Source organism: Cetorhinus maximus, unplaced genomic scaffold, assembly GCF_964194155.1.
Source record: "Cetorhinus maximus unplaced genomic scaffold, sCetMax3.hap1.1 HAP1_SCAFFOLD_1816, whole genome shotgun sequence".
NCBI lineage: Eukaryota > Metazoa > Chordata > Chondrichthyes > Lamniformes > Cetorhinidae > Cetorhinus > Cetorhinus maximus.
Genome location: NW_027597756.1, coordinates 1 through 21,166, shown reverse-complemented (window position 1 = coordinate 21,166; position 21,166 = coordinate 1). Strand labels below are relative to the sequence as shown.

The window sequence follows — 21,166 nt, the reverse complement described above, 5'->3', positions numbered from 1 at the left end:
CCTTGGCTCCCGAGGCCAGTTCGAACTGGTCGCAGACGTGCATCAGTCTGCGCACCGACAGCGGATCCGAGCAGAAGACGGCGACGTCGTCCATGTACAGGGAGGCTTTTACCTGAGTGCCTCCACTGCCTGGGATCGTCACTCCTCTTATGCCCGGATCCTTCCTGATGGACTCGGCAAAGGGTTCTATGCAGCACACGAAAAGGACAGGCGAGAGAGGGCAGCCCTGCCTGACTCCAGATTTAATCGGAAAGCTATCTGTTTCCCACCCATTGATTGAGACTGCGCTACTGATGTTAGTGTAGAGCAGTTGGATCCAATTTCGAATTCCCTCCCCAAAGCCCATTTTGGAGAGCACATCCCCCATGTAGGTGTGCGATATTCTGTCAAAGGCCTTCTCCTGATCCAAGCTGATGAGGCAGGTATCCACACCCCTGTCCTGTACATAGGCAATCGTATCCCTGAGCAGCGCCAGGCTGTCAGAGATCTTCCTGCCTGGCACAGAGCAGGTCTGGTCAGGGTGAATCACCAATTCCAGAGCGGATTTGACCCGGTTGGCGATGACCTTGGACAGAATCTTATAGTCCATATTCAACAGTGAAATGGGTCGCCAATTTCTAATTTCCTCCCTTTCCCCCTTGTGCTTGTAGATGAGGGTGATGATGCCTTTCCTCATGGATTCTGACATGCTGCCGGCCAGGAGCATACTCTCGTACACTTCTAGCAGGTCTGGGCCGATCAAGTCCCACAGAGCCGAATACAACTCCGCCGGCAGGCCGTCGCTTCCGGGGGTTTTACTCTTCTCGAAGGACTCGAGGGCCTTAGTCAGTTCGTCAGGAGTTAGCGGTTTGTCTAGGCTCTCCCGCGTACTGTGGTCTAGGACCTCCGTGATAGAGGACAGGAAGGACTGGGAGGCCGTGCTGTCCGTGGGCTTCACGTCATACAGTCCGGCATAAAAGGATTTGCTGATCCTCAGAATGTCGGACCGTGATGACTTTACTGAGCCGTCTTCTTCCTTCAGGCTGCTGATCACAGAGCGTTCTCTGTGTACCTTTTGGAAGAAGAAACGTGAGCACGTCTCATCCTGCTCCACGGAGCGGACTCTGGAACGGAAGATGATCTTGGAGGCCTCCGAGGCAAAGTGCGAGGCTTGCTGGCCCTTCACCTCTTGGAGCTCCTCCTTGACATCGACCCCCATCGACCGCAGCCGGAGCAGATTCTGCATCTTTCCCTGGAGTCGGGACATTTCCCTCTGTTCCTTTCTAGCTTTCTGGGTGCCTTTGAGGATGAAAAACCTCAGATGCTTCCCTTGATCACTTCCCACCAGTGTGTCAGGGACTCAAAGAGGGGTTTCACGGTTCTCCAACCTTTGTAATCCCTCTTGAGCTCCTCAATGTTCTCTGGGGTCAGCAGTTGCACATTTAGCTTCCATGCCCCCCTGCCCACCCTCAGGTCTTCCTCCAAGTGGCAGTCCGCCAGTAGGAGGCAGTGGTCAGAGAAGAACACCGGCTTGACGTCGGTGGATCTGACTGTGAATGCACGGGACACAAACAGGAAGTCTATCCTGGAACGAATGGACCCGTCTGGCCGCGACCAGGTGTATCTACGCTGCGCTCCGTCTGCAGGGTTGCTGAAGACGTCGTGCAGCTTGGCATCCTTAACTGTTTCCATCAGGGATCTGGGCGTAGCGTCCAATCTGCTTCCGGCCCTGCCGGATCGTCCAGCCGCATCGATGATGCAGTTGAAGTCCCCGCCCAGAATGACCGGCCTGGAGGTCGCCAGCAGCAGTGGGAGCTGCTGAAAAACCTCCAGCCGCTCAGCCCCTTGTGCCGGGCCGTACACGTTAATTAACCGGAGTGGAGCGTTCTTGTACATTACGTCTGCTACCAGGAGTCGCCCGCCCACCACCTCCTTGACCTCGGAGACGGTGAAGTTGCCTCCCCGCAGCAGAATACCCAGGCCGGAGGAACGAGAGTCGTTTCCGCCCGACCAGATCGATGGCCCGTGGGACCACCATCGTGACCATTGCCTGTAGGAGCTGAGGTGCGGTATCGCACACTCCTGCAGAAACAACAGGTCAGCTTTGACCTTGGCTAGGTAGTCCAAGGTCGCAACACATCGCGTAGTAGATTTAATGCTACGCACATTTATGGATACAATCTTTAAACCCATATTAAAGCATTTATTCTCCTACCAAACCCACTGTCTCTGAGAGTCCCAGACCTTTAGTCTGCTCCTTCATACCCGTAGTGAGCTCAAATTCCTTCACTTTGGATGGGCTGAGGTAGATCTCCTTGGCCGTGTTCTGCTCCAGTGGCATCTGGAGGTTCACGTAGTGAGCGGATTTTGAGATGACCTTTGCTGGAGAAGCTTCTCCAAAACTCACCCCCTCTGGGGGGTTGCTGTTCCCGGCTTCCTGGAGCTGGGGTGCGATGATTGCCTCACTGCTCCCAGATTCCAGGGGCTGTGGTGCACTGGCCTCCTCAGGTTGCAGGCAAAGTTGGGGTGCGTTGGTCTCCTTGTTGTCTCCAATTTTCTGGAGCTCGGGTGTCTCGTCCTCCAACGCCCTGGAGCTTTGCCGCCTCTTCTGTCGGTGCCGCTCTGGCACTTCCTCATCCGAAGAGCTGCTGCCCTTGTCATCCGTGTCGGATGGGAGACGCCTCTTGCCGCTTCTCTGGGAAACGCCTTTGCTTCTTCTTCGCTCCCTCTTACTTTTCTTGTTCTTCACCGTCCGCCACTCCCCCTGCTGCTTTTCCACTGCTGCCTCCTCCTCCATTGATTCGCTGTCCTGAGGACTGGAAGGTTCAGGGGGTGGTGCTGTTGATTGGCTCTCTGTTGCCTCAATCTCTTTCTCCACCTTGTCTCTCTCTGTGTCCTCCTTTGTCCCGTTGAGCTCCCTGGGGGCCTTGGTGGTTGGAGTGACACGGAACATTTCTTCTGCTTCCCCGTGGTCGGCTTTGGCTGCCTGTGCGTAAGTACGGCAGCGTTTGGGGCAGGTCCTGTAGAGGTGACTTGCCTCGCCACACAGGTTGCAGCACTTGGCCTGTTTGCAGTCTTTTGTGTGGTGCCCTTCCTGTTTGCAGATCTTGCAGAGGGAGGCGCTGCAGTTGGCCGCCACATGACCAGCCTTGCCGCATGAGCGACAATGCTTGGGTTGCCCAGCGTAGACCAGGTAGCCACGGTTTCCCCCGATAGCGAAACTGGAAGGAGGGTGGAAAATGGCTCCCTTACCATCGGTCTTTAGCGTGACCTTAAACAGGCGTTTGCCTGTCCAGATCCCCAAGTCGTCTCGAATCTCAGTGCCGCTCCCCACCTTATCGAAGTACCTGGTGAGGAAGGTGACCACGTCGGCGACAGGGACGAAGGGGTTGTACACATGCACCATCACCTCACGTTCCCGTTGCAACGGCAGAGAAAAGTGCGGCTCCGCCGTCAGGATCTTCATCTCCGGCAGGTCTCTCTTCTCCTCGAACACCCTCAGGAGCCGGACGCAGTCTGCCACTTGCTTGAACGTCACGTCAAAATAACCACCTTTGCGGGAGTCGTGCAGGGTGAAGATCTCCGTAGCTTGGAAGCCGCACGCCTTCAACAGGATCCTCCTGGTGAAGAAGCCCCGATCCATAGGTGATCCTCCTTCGTCGCTGTGGTTCACCGTGACTCGGACGGTGATAGGTAACCCACGGTATGAATTCGGATTGCGATTGGTTTTCGCCCTTCCATCCCGACCTTGCCATGGCAGGACCATGGTGTCGCTCCTGCAACACTTGATGTTAGCCAAAAGGCCGAGAAGCGATGAGAAAGAAAGAAAGTTGTGTTTTGAAAGATGTGCATGTTGAAAAGTAAAGAAAGCAGATGTTTGTAAGAAATCTATTTTTAGCATTGAAAATCCCCTGGAAAGGGGTGGTGCACCATTCCCAGAGATACTGCAATACCGGGTCGATGCGTGGAGTGGGCGGAGCAAGCCCCTATTCCATCTCCCTGCTCCAAAAATCAATTTAATATATGGTCCCCAGATAAGGGACGTATCAGATATTAAACTGATAAGAACAGATTTTTTTTTTTTTTTTTGTAAAAATATACTTTATTCATAAAAATCTTCAATCACATTCAAAACCATTTCAAAAACAACATTACAAGGGTACAATCCAGGTTAAACTTTTACAAAATGTATCACCAGGTGCATCAGTACAAACAATATTACAATCATTTACAGCCTTTCATTTTGATCTGTACAGCCCGAGGGGCTCTAAACAGTTCCCAGTCTCTCGGTGCGCTGTGGTAGAAAGGTCTTAGACAGCGACCCTTCCCCATTGCGCCTTTGCGGCAGCTGCCCCAAGCTTTAGTGCGTCCCTCAGCACGTAGTCCTGGACTTTGGATTGTGCCAGTCCGCAACAATCGGTCGGGGACAACTCTTTGTGCTGGAAGACCAACAAGTTTCGGGCAGACCAAAGCGCCTCTTTCACCGAGTTGATGATCCTCCAGCTGCAGTCGATGTTTGTCTCGGTGTGTGTCCCTGGGAACAGCCCGTAGAGCACAGAGTCCTGTGTCGCAGAGCTGCTCGGGATGAACCTCGACAGCAACCACTGCATCTCTCTCCAGACTTTCTTTGCAAAGGCGCAATCCACAAGGAGGTGAACAACGGTCTCTTCCCCACCACAGCCACCTCGAGGGCATCGTGCAGAGGGGGTGAGACTCCTGGCGTGTAGGAAGGATCTGACGGGGAGGGCCTTTCTCACCACCAGCCAAGCTACGTCTTGGTGCTTGTTGGAAAGTTCTGGCGATGAGGCATTCTGCCAAATGACTTTGACAGTCTGCTCGGGGAACCATCCCACAGGGTCCACCCTCTCCTTATCCCTCAGGGCCTCTAGGACGTTACGTGCTGACCACTGCCTGATGGACTTGTGGTCAAAGGTGTTTTTCTGCATAAATTTTTCCACCAGGGACAGGTGGTACGGCATGGTCCAACTACTTGGAGCGTTCCGCGGCAGCGTGGCCAGACCCATCCTTCGCAACACCGGGGACAGGTAGAACCTCAGCACGTAGTGACACTTGGTGTTTGCGTACTGAGGGTCTACGCACCGCTTGATGCAGCCGCACACAAAGGTGGCCATCAGTATGAGGGCGATGTTGGGCACGTTTTTTCCCCCTTTATCTAGAGGCTTGTACATCGCGTCCCTGCGGACACGATCCATTTTCGACCTCCAGATAAAGCGGAAGATGGCTCGAGTGATCGCCATCGCGCAGGAGTGTGGAATGGGCCAGACCTGCGCCACGTACAGCAACAGCGAGAGTACCTCACACCTGATGACCAGGTTCTTACCCGCAATGGAGAGGGAGCGTCGCTCCCACTTGCCCAGTTTCCTTTTCACCATAGCCACTCGCTCCTTCCAGTTTCTAACGCATGCCCCGGTCCCTCCGAACCATATCCCCAGCACCTTCAGGCCGTCAGCCCTGACAGTGAAGGGGACAAAGGATCGGTCAGCCCAGTTCCCAAAGAACATGGCCTCGCTCTTCCCACGATTTACCTTGGCTCCCGAGGCCAGTTCGAACTGGTCGCAGACGTGCATCAGTCTGCGCACCGACAGCGGATCCGAGCAGAAGACGGCGACGTCGTCCATGTACAGGGAGGCTTTTACCTGAGTGCCTCCACTGCCTGGGATCGTCACTCCTCTTATGCCCGGATCCTTCCTGATGGACTCGGCAAAGGGTTCTATGCAGCACACGAAAAGGACAGGCGAGAGAGGGCAGCCCTGCCTGACTCCAGATTTAATCGGAAAGCTATCTGTTTCCCACCCATTGATTGAGACTGCGCTACTGATGTTAGTGTAGAGCAGTTGGATCCAATTTCGAATTCCCTCCCCAAAGCCCATTTTGGAGAGCACATCCCCCATGTAGGTGTGCGATATTCTGTCAAAGGCCTTCTCCTGATCCAAGCTGATGAGGCAGGTATCCACACCCCTGTCCTGTACATAGGCAATCGTATCCCTGAGCAGCGCCAGGCTGTCAGAGATCTTCCTGCCTGGCACAGAGCAGGTCTGGTCAGGGTGAATCACCAATTCCAGAGCGGATTTGACCCGGTTGGCGATGACCTTGGACAGAATCTTATAGTCCACATTCAACAGTGAAATGGGTCGCCAATTTCTAATTTCCTCCCTTTCCCCCTTGTGCTTGTAGATGAGGGTGATGATGCCTTTCCTCATGGATTCTGACATGCTGCCGGCCAGGAGCATACTCTCGTACACTTCTAGCAGGTCTGGGCCGATCAAGTCCCACAGAGCCGAATACAACTCCGCCGGCAGGCCGTCGCTTCCGGGGGTTTTACTCTTCTCGAAGGACTCGAGGGCCTTAGTCAGTTCGTCAGGAGTTAGCGGTTTGTCTAGGCTCTCCCGCGTACTGTGGTCTAAGACCTCCGTGATAGAGGACAGGAAGGACTGGGAGGCCGTGCTGTCCGTGGGCTTCACGTCATACAGACCGGCATAAAAGGATTTGCTGATCCTCAGAATGTCGGACCGTGATGACTTTACTGAGCCGTCTTCTTCCTTCAGGCTGCTGATCACAGAGCGCTCTCTGTGTACCTTTTGGAAGAAGAAACGTGAGCACGTCTCATCCTGCTCCACGGAGCGGACTCTGGAACGGAAGATGATCTTGGAGGCCTCCGAGGCAAAGTGCGAGGCTTGCTGGCCCTTCACCTCTTGGAGCTCCTCCTTGACATCGACCCCCATCGACTGCAGCCGGAGCAGATTCTGCATCTTTTCCTGGAGTCGGGACATTTCCCTCTGTTCCTTTCTAGCTTTCTGGGTGCCTTTGCGGATGAAAAACCTCTTGATGCTTCCCTTGATCACTTCCCACCAGTGTGTCAGGGACTCAAAGAGGGGTTTCACGGTTCTCCAACCTTTGTAATCCCTCTTGAGCTCCTCAATGTTCTCTGGGGTCAGCAGTTGCACATTTAGCTTCCATGCCCCCCTGCCCACCCTCAGGTCTTCCTCCAAGTGGCAGTCCGCCAGTAGGAGGCAGTGGTCAGAGAAGAACACCGGCTTGACCTCGGTGGATCTGACTGTGAATGCACGGGACACAAACAGGAAGTCTATCCTGGAACGAATGGACCCGTCTGGCCGCGACCAGGTGTATCTACGCTGCGCTCCGTCTGCAGGGTTGCTGAAGACGTCGTGCAGCTTGGCATCCTTAACTGTTTCCATCAGGGATCTGGACGTAGCGTCCAATCTGCTTCCGGCCCTGCCGGATCGTCCAGCCGCATCGATGATGCAGTTGAAGTCCCCGCCCAGAATGACCGGCCTGGAGGTCGCCAGCAGCAGTGGGAGCTGCTGAAAAACCTCCAGCCGCTCAGCCCCTTGTGCTGGGCCATACACGTTAATTAACCGGAGTGGAGCGTTCTTGTACATTACGTCTGCTACCAGGAGTCGCCCGCCCACCACCTCCTTGACCTCGGAGACGGTGAAGTTGCCTCCCCGCAGCAGAATACCCAGGCCGGAGGAACGAGAGTCGTTTCCGCCCGACCAGATCGATGGCCCGTGGGACCACCATCGTGACCATTGCCTGTAGGAGCTGAGGTGCGGTATCGCACACTCCTGCAGAAACAACAGGTCAGCTTTGACCTTGGCTAGGTAGTCCAAGGTCGCAACACATCGCGTAGTAGATTTAATGCTACGCACATTTATGGATACAATCTTTAAACCCATATTAAAGCATTTATTCTCCTACCAAACCCACTGTCTCTGAGAGTCCCAGACCTTTAGTCTGCTCCTTCATACCCGTAGTGAGCTCAAATTCCTTCACTTTGGATGGGCTGAGGTAGATCTCCTTGGCCGTGTTCTGCTCCAGTGGCATCTGGAGGTTCACGTAGTGAGCGGATTTTGAGATGACCTTTGCTGGAGAAGCTTCTCCAAAACTCACCCCCTCTGGGGGGTTGCTGTTCCCGGCTTCCTGGAGCTGGGGTGCGATGATTGCCTCACTGCTCCCAGATTCCAGGGGCTGTGGTGCACTGGCCTCCTCAGGTTGCAGGCAAAGTTGGGGTGCGCTGGTCTCCTTGTTGTCTCCAATTTTCTGGAGCTCGGGTGTCTCGTCCTCCAGCGCCCTGGAGCTTTGCCGCCTCTTCTGTCGGTGCCGCTCTGGCACTTCATCATCCGAAGAGCTGCTGCCCTTGTCATCCGTGTCGGATGGGAGACGCCTCTTGCCGCTTCTCTGGGAAACGCCTTTGCTTCTTCTTCGCTCCCTCTTACTTTTCTTGTTCTTCACCGTCCGCCACTCCCCCTGCTGCTTTTCCACTGCTGCCTCCTCCTCCATTGATTCGCTGTCCTGAGGACTGGAAGGTTCAGGGGGTAGTGCTGTTGATTGGCTCTCTGTTGCCTCAATCTCTTTCTCCACCTTGTCTCTCTCTGTGTCCTCCTTTGTCCCGTTGAGCTCCCTGGGGGCCTTGGTGGTTGGAGTGACACGGAACATTTCTTCTGCTTCCCCGTGGTCGGCTTTGGCTGCCTGTGCGTAAGTACGGCAGCGTTTGGGGCAGGTCCTGTAGAGGTGACTTGCCTCGCCACACAGGTTGCAGCACTTGGCCTGTTTGCAGTCTTTTGTGTGGTGCCCTTCCTGTTTGCAGATCTTGCAGAGGGAGGCGCTGCAGTTGGCCGCCACATGACCAGCCTTGCCGCATGAGCGACAATGCTTGGGTTGCCCAGCGTAGACCAGGTAGCCACGGTTTCCCCCGATAGCGAAACTGGAAGGAGGGTGGAAAATGGCTCCCTTACCATCGGTCTTTAGCGTGACCTTAAACAGGCGTTTGCCTGTCCAGATCCCTAAGTCGTCTCGAATCTCAGTGCCGCTCCCCACCTTATCGAAGTACCTGGTGAGGAAGGTGACCACGTCGGCGACAGGGACGAAGGGGTTGTACACATGCACCATCACCTCACGTTCCCGTTGCAACGGCAGAGAAAAGTGCGGCTCCGCCGTCAGGATCTTCATCTCCGGCAGGTCTCTCTTCTCCTCGAACACCCTCAGGAGCCGGACGCAGTCTGCCACTTGCTTGAACGTCACGTCAAAATAACCACCTTTGCGGGAGTCGTGCAGGGTGAAGATCTCCGTAGCTTGGAAGCCGCACGCCTTCAACAGGATCCTCCTGGTGAAGAAGCCCCGATCCATAGGTGATCCTCCTTCGTCGCTGTGGTTCACCGTGACTCGGACGGTGATAGGTAACCCACGGTATGAATTCGGATTGCGATTGGTTTTCGCCCTTCCATCCCGACCTTGCCATGGCAGGACCATGGTGTCGCTCCTGCAACACTTGATGTTAGCCAAAAGGCCGAGAAGCGATGAGAAAGAAAGAAAGTTGTGTTTTGAAAGATGTGCATGTTGAAAAGTAAAGAAAGCAGATGTTTGTAAGAAATCTATTTTTAGCATTGAAAATCCCCTGGAAAGGGGTGGTGCACCATTCCCAGAGATACTGCAATACCGGGTCGATGCATGGAGTGGGCGGAGCAAGCCCCTATTCCATCTCCCTGCTCCAAAAATCAATTTAATATATGGTCCCCAGATAAGGGACGTATCAGATATTAAACTGATAAGAACAGATTTTTTTTTTTTTTTAATTGTAAAAATATACTTTATTCATAAAAATCTTCAATCACATTCAAAACCATTTCAAAAACAACATTACAAGGGTACAATCCAGGTTAAACTTTTACAAAATGTATCACCAGGTGCATCAGTACAAACAATATTACAGTCATTTACAGCCTTTCATTTTGATCTGTACAGCCCGAGGGGCTCTAAACAGTTCCCAGTCTCTCGGTGCGCTGTGGTAGAAAGGTCTTAGACAGCGACCCTTCCCCATTGCGCCTTTGCGGCAGCTGCCCCAAGCTTTAGTGCGTCCCTCAGCACGTAGTCCTGGACTTTGGATTGTGCCAGTCCGCAACAATCGGTCGGGGACAAATCTTTGTGCTGGAAGACCAACAAGTTTCGGGCAGACCAAAGCGCGTCTTTCACCGAGTTGATGATCCTCCAGCTGCAGTTGATGTTTGTCTCGGTGTGTGTCCCTGGGAACAGCCCGTAGAGCACAGAGTCCTGTGTCACAGAACTGCTCGGGATGAACCTCGACAGCAACCACTGCATCTCTCTCCAGACTTTCTTTGCAAAGGCACAATCCACAAGGAGGTGGACAACGGTCTCTTCCCCACCACAGCCACCTCGAGGGCATCGTGCAGAGGGGGTGAGACTCCTGGCGTGTAGGAAGGATCTGACGGGGAGGGCCTTTCTCACCACCAGCCAAGCTACGTCTTGGTGCTTGTTGGAAAGTTCTGGCGATGAGGCATTCTGCCAAATGACTTTGACAGTCTGCTCGGGGAACCATCCCACAGGGTCCACCCTCTCCTTATCCCTCAGGGCCTCTAGGACGTTACGTGCTGACCACTGCCTGATGGACTTGTGGTCAAAGGTGTTTTTCTGCATAAATTTTTCCACCAGGGACAGGTGGTACGGCACGGTCCAACTACTTGGAGCGTTCCGCGGCAGCGTGGCCAGACCCATCCTTCGCAACACCGGGGACAGGTAGAACCTCAGCACGTAGTGACACTTGGTGTTTGCGTACTGAGGGTCTACGCACCGCTTGATGCAGCCGCACACAAAGGTGGCCATCAGTATGAGGGCGATGTTGGGCACGTTTTTTCCCCCTTTATCTAGAGGCTTGTACATCGCGTCCCTGCAGACACGATCCATTTTCGACCTCCAGATAAAGCGGAAGATGGCTCGAGTGATCGCCATCGCGCAGGAGTGTGGAATGGGCCAGACCTGCGCCACGTACAGCAACAGCGAGAGTACCTCACACCTGATGACCAGGTTCTTACCCGCAATGGAGAGGGAGCGTCGCTCCCACATGCCCAGTTTCCTTTTCACCATAGCCACTCGCTCCTTCCAGTTTCTAACGCATGCCCCGGTCCCTCCGAACCATATCCCCAGCACCTTCAGGCCGTCAGCCCTGACAGTGAAGGGGACAAAGGATCGGTCAGCCCACTTCCCAAAGAACATGGCCTCGCTCTTCCCACGATTTACCTTGGCTCCCGAGGCCAGTTCGAACTGGTCGCAGACGTGCATCAGTCTGCGCACCGACAGCGGATCCGAGCAGAAGACGGCGACGTCGTCCATGTACAGGGAGGCTTTTACCTGAGTGCCTCCACTGCCTGGGATCGTCACTCCTCTTATGCCCGGATCCTTCCTGATGGACTCGGCAAAGGGTTCTATGCAGCACACAAAAAGGACAGGCGAGAGAGGGCAGCCCTGCCTGACTCCAGATTTAATCGGAAAGCTATCTGTTTCCCACCCATTGATTGAGACTGCGCTACTGATGTTAGTGTAGAGCAGTTGGATCCAATTTCGAATTCCCTCCCCAAACCCCATTTTGGAGAGCACATCCCCCATGTAGGTGTGCGATATTCTGTCAAAGGCCTTCTCCTGATCCAAGCTGATGAGGCAGGTATCCACACCCCTGTCCTGTACATAGGCAATCGTATCCCTGAGCAGCGCCAGGCTGTCAGAGATCTTCCTGCCTGGCACAGAGCAGGTCTGGTCAGGGTGAATCACCAATTCCAGAGCGGATTTGACCCGGTTGGCAATGACCTTGGACAGAATCTTATAGTCCATATTCAACAGTGAAATGGGTCGCCAATTTCTAATTTCCTCCCTTTCCCCCTTGTGCTTGTAGATGAGGGTGATGATGCCTTTCCTCATGGATTCTGACATGCTGCCGGCCAGGAGCATACTCTCGTACACTTCTAGCAGGTCTGGGCCGATCAAGTCCCACAGAGCCGAATACAACTCCGCCGGCAGGCCGTCGCTTCCGGGGGTTTTACTCTTCTCGAAGGACTCGAGGGCCTTAGTCAGTTCGTCAGGGGTTAGCGGTTTGTCTAGGCTCTCCCGAGTACTGTGGTCTAGGACCTCCGTGATAGAGGACAGGAAGGACTGGGAGGCCGTGCTGTCCGTGGGCTTCACGTCATACAGTCCGGCATAAAAGGATTTGCTGATCCTCAGAATGTCGGACCGTGATGACTTTACTGAGCCGTCTTCTTCCTTCAGGCTGCTGATCACAGAGCGCTCTCTGTGTACCTTTTGGAAGAAGAAACGTGAGCACGTCTCATCCTGCTCCACGGAGCGGACTCTGGAACGGAAGATGATCTTGGAGGCCTCCGAGGCAAAGTGCGAGGCTTGCTGGCCCTTCACCTCTTGGAGCTCCTCCTTGACATCGACCCCCATCGACCGCAGCCGGAGCAGATTCTGCATCTTTTCCTGGAGTCGGGACATTTCCCTCTGTTCCTTTCTAGCTTTCTGGGTGCCTTTGAGGATGAAAAACCTCTTGATGCTTCCCTTGATCACTTCCCACCAGTGTGTCAGGGACTCAAAGAGGGGTTTCACGGTTCTCCAACCTTTGTAATCCCTCTTGAGCTCCTCAATGTTCTCTGGGGTCAGCAGTTGCACATTTAGCTTCCATGCCCCCCTGCCCACCCTCAGGTCTTCCTCCAAGTGGCAGTCCGCCAGTAGGAGGCAGTGGTCAGAGAAGAACACCGGCTTGACCTCGGTGGATCTGACTGTGAATGCACGGGACACAAACAGGAAGTCTATCCTGGAACGAATGGACCCGTCTGGCCGCGACCAGGTGTATCTACGCTGCGCTCCGTCTGCAGGGTTGCTGAAGACGTCGTGCAGCTTGGCATCCTTAACTGTTTCCATCAGGGATCTGGACGTAGCGTCCAATCTGCTTCCGGCCCTGCCGGATCGTCCAGCCGCATCGATGATGCAGTTGAAGTCCCCGCCCAGAATGACCGGCCTGGAGGTCGCCAGCAGCAGTGGGAGCTGCTGAAAAACCTCCAGCCGCTCAGCCCCTTGTGCCGGGCCGTACACGTTAATTAACCGGAGTGGAGCGTTCTTGTACATTACGTCTGCTACCAGGAGTCGCCCGCCCACCACCTCCTTGACCTCGGAGACGGTGAAGTTGCCTCCCCGCAGCAGAATACCCAGGCCGGAGGAACGAGAGTCGTTTCCGCCCGACCAGATCGATGGCCCGTGGGACCACCATCGTGACCATTGCCTGTAGGAGCTGAGGTGCGGTATCGCACACTCCTGCAGAAACAACAGGTCAGCTTTGACCTTGGCAAGGTAGTCCAAGGTCGCAACACATCGCGTAGTAGATTTAATGCTACGCACATTTATGGATACAATCTTTAAACCCATATTAAAGCATTTATTCTCCTACCAAAACCACTGTCTCTGAGAGTCCCAGACCTTTAGTCTGCTCCTTCATACCCGTAGTGAGCTCAAATTCCTTCACTTTGGATGGGCTGAGGTAGATCTCCTTGGCCGTGTTCTGCTCCAGTGGCATCTGGAGGTTCACGTAGTGAGCGGATTTTGAGATGACCTTTGCTGGGGAAGCTTCTCCAAAACTCACCCCCTCTGGGGGGTTGCTGTTCCCGGCTTCCTGGAGCTGGGGTGCGATGATTGCCTCACTGCTCCCAGATTCCAGGGGCTGTGGTGCACTGGCCTCCTCAGGTTGCAGGCAAAGTTGGGGTGCGTTGGTCTCCTTGTTGTCTCCAATTTTCTGGAGCTCGGGTGTCTCGTCCTCCAACGCCCTGGAGCTTTGCCGCCTCTTCTGTCGGTGCCGCTCTGGCGCTTCCTCATCCGAAGAGCTGCTGCCCTTGTCATCCGTGTCGGATGGGAGACGCCTCTTGCCGCTTCTCTGGGAAACGCCTTTGCTTCTTCTTCGCTCCCTCTTACTTTTCTTGTTCTTCACCGTCCGCCACTCCCCCTGCTGCTTTTCCACTGCTGCCTCCTCCTCCATTGATTCGCTGTCCTGAGGACTGGAAGGTTCAGGGGGTGGTGCTGTTGATTGGCTCTCTGTTGCCTCAATCTCTTTCTCCACCTTGTCTCTCTCTGTGTCCTCCTTTGTCCCGTTGAGCTCCCTGGGGGCCTTGGTGGTTGGAGTGACACGGAACATTTCTTCTGCTTCCCCGTGGTCGGCTTTGGCTGCCTGTGCGTAAGTACGGCAGCGTTTGGGGCAGGTCCTGTAGAGGTGACTTGCCTCGCCACACAGGTTGCAGCACTTGGCCTGTTTGCAGTCTTTTGTCTGGTGCCCTTCCTGTTTGCAGATCTTGCAGAGGGAGGCGCTGCAGTTGGCCGCCACATGACCAGCCTTGCCGCATGAGCGACAATGCTTGGGTTGCCCAGCGTAGACCAGGTAGCCACGGTTTCCCCCGATTGCGAAACTGGAAGGAGGGTGGAAAATGGCTCCCTTACCATCGGTCTTTAGCGTGACCTTAAACAGGCGTTTGCCTGTCCAGATCCCCAAGTCGTCTCGAATCTCAGTGCCGCTCCCCACCTTATCGAAGTACCTGGTGAGGAAGGTGACCACGTCGGCGACAGGGACGAAGGGGTTGTACACATGCACCATCACCTCACGTTCCCGTTGCAACGGCAGAGAAAAGTGCGGCTCCGCCGTCAGGATCTTCATCTCCGGCAGGTCTCTCTTCTCCTCGAACACCCTCAGGAGCCGGACGCAGTCTGCCACTTGCTTGAACGTCACGTCGAAATAACCACCTTTGCGGGAGTCGTGCAGGGTGAAGATCTCCGTAGCTTGGAAGCCGCACGCCTTCAACAGGATCCTCCTGGTGAAGAAGCCCCGATCCATAGGTGATCCTCCTTCGTCGCTGTGGTTCACCGTGACTCGGACGGTGATAGGTAACCCACGGTATGAATTCGGATTGCGATTGGTTTTCGCCCTTCCATCCCGACCTTGCCATGGCAGGACCATGGTGTCGCCCCTGCAACACTACACTTGATGTTAGCCAAAAGGCCGAGAAGCGATGAGAAAGAAAGAAAGTTGTGTTTTGAAAGATGCGCATGTTGAAAAGTAAAGAAAGCAGATGTTTGTAAGAAATCTATTTTTAGCATTGAAAATCCCCTAAAAGGGGTGGTGCACCATTCCCAGAGATACTGCAATACCGGGTCGATGCGTGGAGTGGACAGAGCAAGCCCCTATTCCATCTCCCTGCTCCAAAAATCAATTTAATATATGGTCCCCAGATAAGGGACGTATCAGATATTAAACTGATAAGAACAGATTTTTTTTTTTTTTTTGTAAAAATATACTTTATTCATAAAAATCTTCAATCACATTCAAAACCATTTCAAAAACAACATTACAAGGGTACAATCCAGGTTAAACTTTTACAAAATGTATCACCAGGTGCATCAGTACAAACAATATTACAGTCATTTACAGCCTTTCATTTTGATCTGTACAGCCCGAGGGGCTCTAAACAGTTCCCAGTCTCTCGGTGCGCTGTGGTAGAAAGGTCTTAGACAGCGACCCTTCCCCATTGCGCCTTTGCGGCAGCTGCCCCAAGCTTTAGTGCGTCCCTCAGCACGTAGTCCTGGACTTTGGATTGTGCCAGTCCGCAACAATCGGTCGGGGACAAATCTTTGTGCTGGAAGACCAACAAGTTTCGGGCAGACCAAAGCGCGTCTTTCACCGAGTTGATGATCCTCCAGCTGCAGTTGATGTTTGTCTCGGTGTGTGTCCCTGGGAACAGCCCGTAGAGCACAGAGTCCTGTGTCACAGAACTGCTCGGGATGAACCTCGACAGCAACCACTGCATCTCTCTCCAGACTTTCTTTGCAAAGGCACAATCCACAAGGAGGTGAACAACGGTCTCTTCCCCACCACAGCCACCTCGAGGGCATCGTGCAGAGGGGGTGAGACTCCTGGCGTGTAGGAAGGATCTGACGGGGAGGGCCTTTCTCACCACCAGCCAAGCTACGTCTTGGTGCTTGTTGGAAAGTTCTGGCGATGAGGCATTCTGCCAAATGACTTTGACAGTCTGCTCGGGGAACCATCCCACAGGGTCCACCCTCTCCTTATCCCTCAGGGCCTCTAGGACGTTACGTGCTGACCACTGCCTGATGGACTTGTGGTCAAAGGTGTTTTTCTGCATAAATTTTTCCACCAGGGACAGGTGGTACGGCACGGTCCAACTACTTGGAGCGTTCCGCGGCAGCGTGGCCAGACCCATCCTTCGCAACACCGGGGACAGGTAGAACCTCAGCACGTAGTGACACTTGGTGTTTGCGTACTGAGGGTCTACGCACCGCTTGATGCAGCCGCACACAAAGGTGGCCATCAGTATGAGGGCGATGTTGGGCACGTTTTTTCCCCCTTTATCTAGAGGCTTGTACATCGCGTCCCTGCAGACACGATCCATTTTCGACCTCCAGATAAAGCGGAAGATGGCTCGAGTGATCGCCATCGCGCAGGAGTGTGGAATGGGCCAGACCTGCGCCACGTACAGCAACAGCGAGAGTACCTCACACCTGATGACCAGGTTCTTACCCGCAATGGAGAGGGAGCGTCGCTCCCACATGCCCAGTTTCCTTTTCACCATAGCCACTCGCTCCTTCCAGTTTCTAACGCATGCCCCGGTCCCTCCGAACCATATCCCCAGCACCTTCAGGCCGTCAGCCCTGACAGTGAAGGGGACAAAGGATCGGTCAGCCCAGTTCCCAAAGAACATGGCCTCGCTCTTCCCACGATTTACCTTGGCTCCCGAGGCCAGTTCGAACTGGTCGCAGACGTGCATCAGTCTGCGCACCGACAGCGGATCCGAGCAGAAGACGGCGACGTCGTCCATGTACAGGGAGGCTTTTACCTGAGTGCCTCCACTGCCTGGGATCGTCACTCCTCTTATGCCCGGATCCTTCCTGATGGACTCGGCAAAGGGTTCTATGCAGCACACAAAAAGGACAGGCGAGAGAGGGCAGCCCTGCCTGACTCCAGATTTAATCGGAAAGCTATCTGTTTCCCACCCATTGATTGAGACTGCGCTACTGATGTTAGTGTAGAGCAGTTGGATCCAATTTCGAATTCCCTCCCCAAAGCCCATTTTGGAGAGCACATCCCCCATGTAGGTGTGCGATATTCTGTCAAAGGCCTTCTCCTGATCCAAGCTGATGAGGCAGGTATCCACACCCCTGTCCTGTACATAGGCAATCGTATCCCTGAGCAGCGCCAGGCTGTCAGAGATCTTCCTGCCTGGCACAGAGCAGGTCTGGTCAGGGTGAATCACCAATTCCAGAGCGGATTTGACCCGGTTGGCGATGACCTTGGACAGAATCTTATAGTCCATATTCAACAGTGAAATGGGTCGCCAATTTCTAATTTCCTCCCTTTCCCCCTTGTGCTTGTAGATGAGGGTGATGATGCCTTTCCTCATGGATTCTGACATGCTGCCGGCCAGGAGCATACTCTCGTACACTTCTAGCAGGTCTGGGCCGATCAAGTCCCACAGAGCCGAATACAACTCCGCCGGCAGGCCGTCGCTTCCGGGGGTTTTACTCTTCTCGAAGGACTCGAGGGCCTTAGTCAGTTCGTCAGGAGTTAGCGGTTTGTCTAGGCTCTCCCGCGTACTGTGGTCTAGGACCTCCGTGATAGAGGACAGGAAGGACTGGGAGGCCGTGCTGTCCGTGGGCTTCACGTCATACAGTCCGGCATAAAAGGATTTGCTGATCCTCAGAATGTCGGACCGTGATGACTTTACTGAGCCGTCTTCTTCCTTCAGGCTGCTGATCACAGAGCGCTCTCTGTGTACCTTTTGGAAGAAGAAACGTGAGCACGTCTCATCCTGCTCCACGGAGCGGACTCTGGAACGGAAGATGATCTTGGAGGCCTCCGAGGCAAAGTGCGAGGCTTGCTGGCCCTTCACCTCTTGGAGCTCCTCCTTGACATCGACCCCCATCGACTGCAGCCGCAGCAGATTCTGCATCTTTTCCTGGAGTCGGGACATTTCCCTCTGTTCCTTTCTAGCTTTCTGGGTGCCTTTGAGGATGAAAAACCTCTTGATGCTTCCCTTGATCACTTCCCACCAGTGTGTCAGGGACTCAAAGAGGGGTTTCACGGTTCTCCAACCTTTGTAATCCCTCTTGAGCTCCTCAATGTTCTCTGGGGTCAGCAGTTGCACATTTAGCTTCCATGCCCCCCTGCCCACCCTCAGGTCTTCCTCCAAGTGGCAGTCCGCCAGTAGGAGGCAGTGGTCAGAGAAGAACACCGGCTTGACCTCGGTGGATCTGACTGTGAATGCACGGGACACAAACAGGAAGTCTATCCTGGAACGAATGGACCCGTCTGGCCGCGACCAGGTGTATCTACGCTGCGCTCCGTCTGCAGGGTTGCTGAAGACGTCGTGCAGCTTGGCATCCTTAACTGTTTCCATCAGGGATCTGGACGTAGCGTCCAATCTGCTTCCGGCCCTGCTGGATCGTCCAGCCGCATCGATGATGCAGTTGAAGTCCCCGCCCAGAATGACCGGCCTGGAGGTCGCCAGCAGCAGTGGGAGCTGCTGAAAAACCTCCAGCCGCTCAGCCCCTTGTGCCGGGCCGTACACGTTAATTAACCGGAGTGGAGCGTTCTTGTACATTACGTCTGCTACCAGGAGTCGCCCGCCCACCACCTCCTTGACCTCGGAGACGGTGAAGTTGCCTCCCCGCAGCAGAATACCCAGGCCGGAGGAACGAGAGTCGTTTCCGCCCGACCAGATCGATGGCCCGTGGGACCACCATCGTGACCATTGCCTGTAGGAGCTGAGGTGCGGTATCGCACACTCCTGCAGAAACAACAGGTCAGCTTTGACCTTGGCTAGGTAGTCCAAGGTCGCAACACATCGCGTAGTAGATTTAATGCTACGCACATTTATGGATACAATCTTTAAACCCATATTAAAGCATTTATTCTCCTACCAAACCCACTGTCTCTGAGAGTCCCAGACCTTTAGTCTGCTCCTTCATACCCGTAGTGAGCTCAAATTCCTTCACTTTGGATGGGCTGAGGTAGATCTCCTTGGCCGTGTTCTGCTCCAGTGGCATCTGGAGGTTCACGTAGTGAGCGGATTTTGAGATGACCTTTGCTGGAGAAGCTTCTCCAAAACTCACCCCCTCTGGGGGGTTGCTGTTCCCGGCTTCCTGGAGCTGGGGTGCGATGATTGCCTCACTGCTCCCAGATTCCAGGGGCTGTGGTGCACTGGCCTCCTCAGGTTGCAGGCAAAGTTGGGGTGCGTTGGTCTCCTTGTTGTCTCCAATTTTCTGGAGCTCGGGTGTCTCGTCCTCCAACGCCCTGGAGCTTTGCCGCCTCTTCTGTCGGTGCCGCTCTGGCACTTCCTCATCCGAAGAGCTGCTGCCCTTGTCATCCGTGTCGGATGGGAGACGCCTCTTGCCGCTTCTCTGGGAAACGCCTTTGCTTCTTCTTCGCTCCCTCTTACTTTTCTTGTTCTTCACCGTCCGCCACTCCCCCTGCTGCTTTTCCACTGCTGCCTCCTCCTCCATTGATTCGCTGTCCTGAGGACTGGAAGGTTCAGGGGGTGGTGCTGTTGATTGGCTCTCTGTTGCCTCAATCTCTTTCTCCACCTTGTCTCTCTCTGTGTCCTCCTTTGTCCCGTTGAGCTCCCTGGGGGCCTTGGTGGTTGGAGTGACACGGAACATTTCTTCTGCTTCCCCGTGGTCGGCTTTGGCTGCCTGTGCGTAAGTACGGCAGCGTTTGGGGCAGGTCCTGTAGAGGTGACTTGCCTCGCCACACAGGTTGCAGCACTTGGCCTGTTTGCAGTCTTTTGTCTGGTGCCCTTCCTGTTTGCAGATCTTGCAGAGGGAGGCGCTGCAGTTGGCCGCCACATGACCAGCCTTGCCGCATGAGCGACAATGCTTGGGTTGCCCAGCGTAGACCAGGTAGCCACGGTTTCCCCCGATAGCGAAACTGGAAGGAGGGTGGAAAATGGCTCCCTTACCATCGGTCTTTAGCGTGACCTTAAACAGGCGTTTGCCTGTCCAGATCCCCAAGTCGTCTCGAATCTCGGTGCCGCTCCCCACCTTATCGAAGTACCTGGTGAGGAAGGTGACCACGTCGGCGACAGGGACGAAGGGGTTGTACACATGCACCATCACCTCACGTTCCCGTTGCAACGGCAGAGAGAAGTGCGGCTCCGCCGTCAGGATCTTCATCTCCGGCAGGTCTCTCTTCTCCTCGAACACCCTCAGGAGCCGGACGCAGTCTGCCACTTGCTTGAACGTCACGTCGAAATAACCACCTTTGCGGGAGTCGTGCAGGGTGAAGATCTCCGTAGCTTGGAAGCCGCACGCCTTCAACAGGATCCTCCTGGTGAAGAAGCCCCGATCCATAGGTGATCCTCCTTCGTCGCTGTGGTTCACCGTGACTCGGACGGTGATAGGTAACCCACGGTATGAATTCGGATTGCGATTGGTTTTCGCCCTTCCATCCCGACCTTGCCATGGCAGGACCATGGTGTCGCCCCTGCAACACTACACTTGATGTTAGCCAAAAGGCCGAGAAGCGATGAGAAAGAAAGAAAGTTGTGTTTTGAAAGATGCGCATGTTGAAAAGTAAAGAAAGCAGATGTTTGTAAGAAATCTATTTTTAGCATTGAAAATCCCCTAAAAGGGGTGGTGCACCATTCCCAGAGATACTGCAATACCGGGTCGATGCGTGGAGTGGACAGAGCAAGCCCCTATTCCATCTCCCTGCTCCAAAAATCAATTTAATATATGGTCCCCAGATAAGGGACGTATCAGATATTAAACTGATAAGAACAGATTTTTTTTTTTTTTTGTAAAAATATACTTTATTCATAAAAATCTTCAATCACATTCAAAACCATTTCAAAAACAACATTACAAGGGTACAATCCAGGTTAAACTTTTACAAAATGTATCACCAGGTGCATCAGTACAAACAATATTACAGTCATTTACAGCCTTTCATTTTGATCTGTACAGCCCGAGGGGCTCTAAACAGTTCCCAGTCTCTCGGTGCGCTGTGGTAGAAAGGTCTTAGACAGCGACCCTTCCCCATTGCGCCTTTGCGGCAGCTGCCCCAAGCTTTAGTGCGTCCCTCAGCACGTAGTCCTGGACTTTGGATTGTGCCAGTCCGCAACAATCGGTCGGGGACAACTCTTTGTGCTGGAAGACCAACAAGTTTCGGGCAGACCAAAGCGCGTCTTTCACCGAGTTGATGATCCTCCAGCTGCAGTTGATGTTTGTCTCGGTGTGTGTCCCTGGGAACAGCCCGTAGAGCACAGAGTCCTGTGTCACAGAACTGCTCGGGATGAACCTCGACAGCAACCAC

The 21,166-nt window shown here is 54.1% G+C and overlaps 1 non-coding gene and 3 pseudogenes across 1 annotated transcript; all 4 read right to left on the bottom strand.

Moving 5' to 3' along the window:
• Positions 1 to 3,898: 3,898 nt before the first annotated feature.
• Positions 3,899 to 4,078, bottom strand: LOC144676679 (U2 spliceosomal RNA; annotated as a pseudogene).
• A 5,345-nt stretch (positions 4,079 to 9,423) lies between these two features.
• Positions 9,424 to 9,605, bottom strand: LOC144676678 (U2 spliceosomal RNA). The gene has a single exon (XR_013575395.1). It is a non-coding gene; the product is annotated as a U2 spliceosomal RNA (small nuclear RNA).
• A 5,349-nt stretch (positions 9,606 to 14,954) lies between these two features.
• LOC144676675 (U2 spliceosomal RNA) lies at positions 14,955 to 15,133 on the bottom strand (annotated as a pseudogene).
• Positions 15,134 to 20,482: 5,349 nt separating this feature from the next.
• LOC144676674 (U2 spliceosomal RNA) lies at positions 20,483 to 20,660 on the bottom strand (annotated as a pseudogene).
• Positions 20,661 to 21,166: the final 506 nt, after the last annotated feature.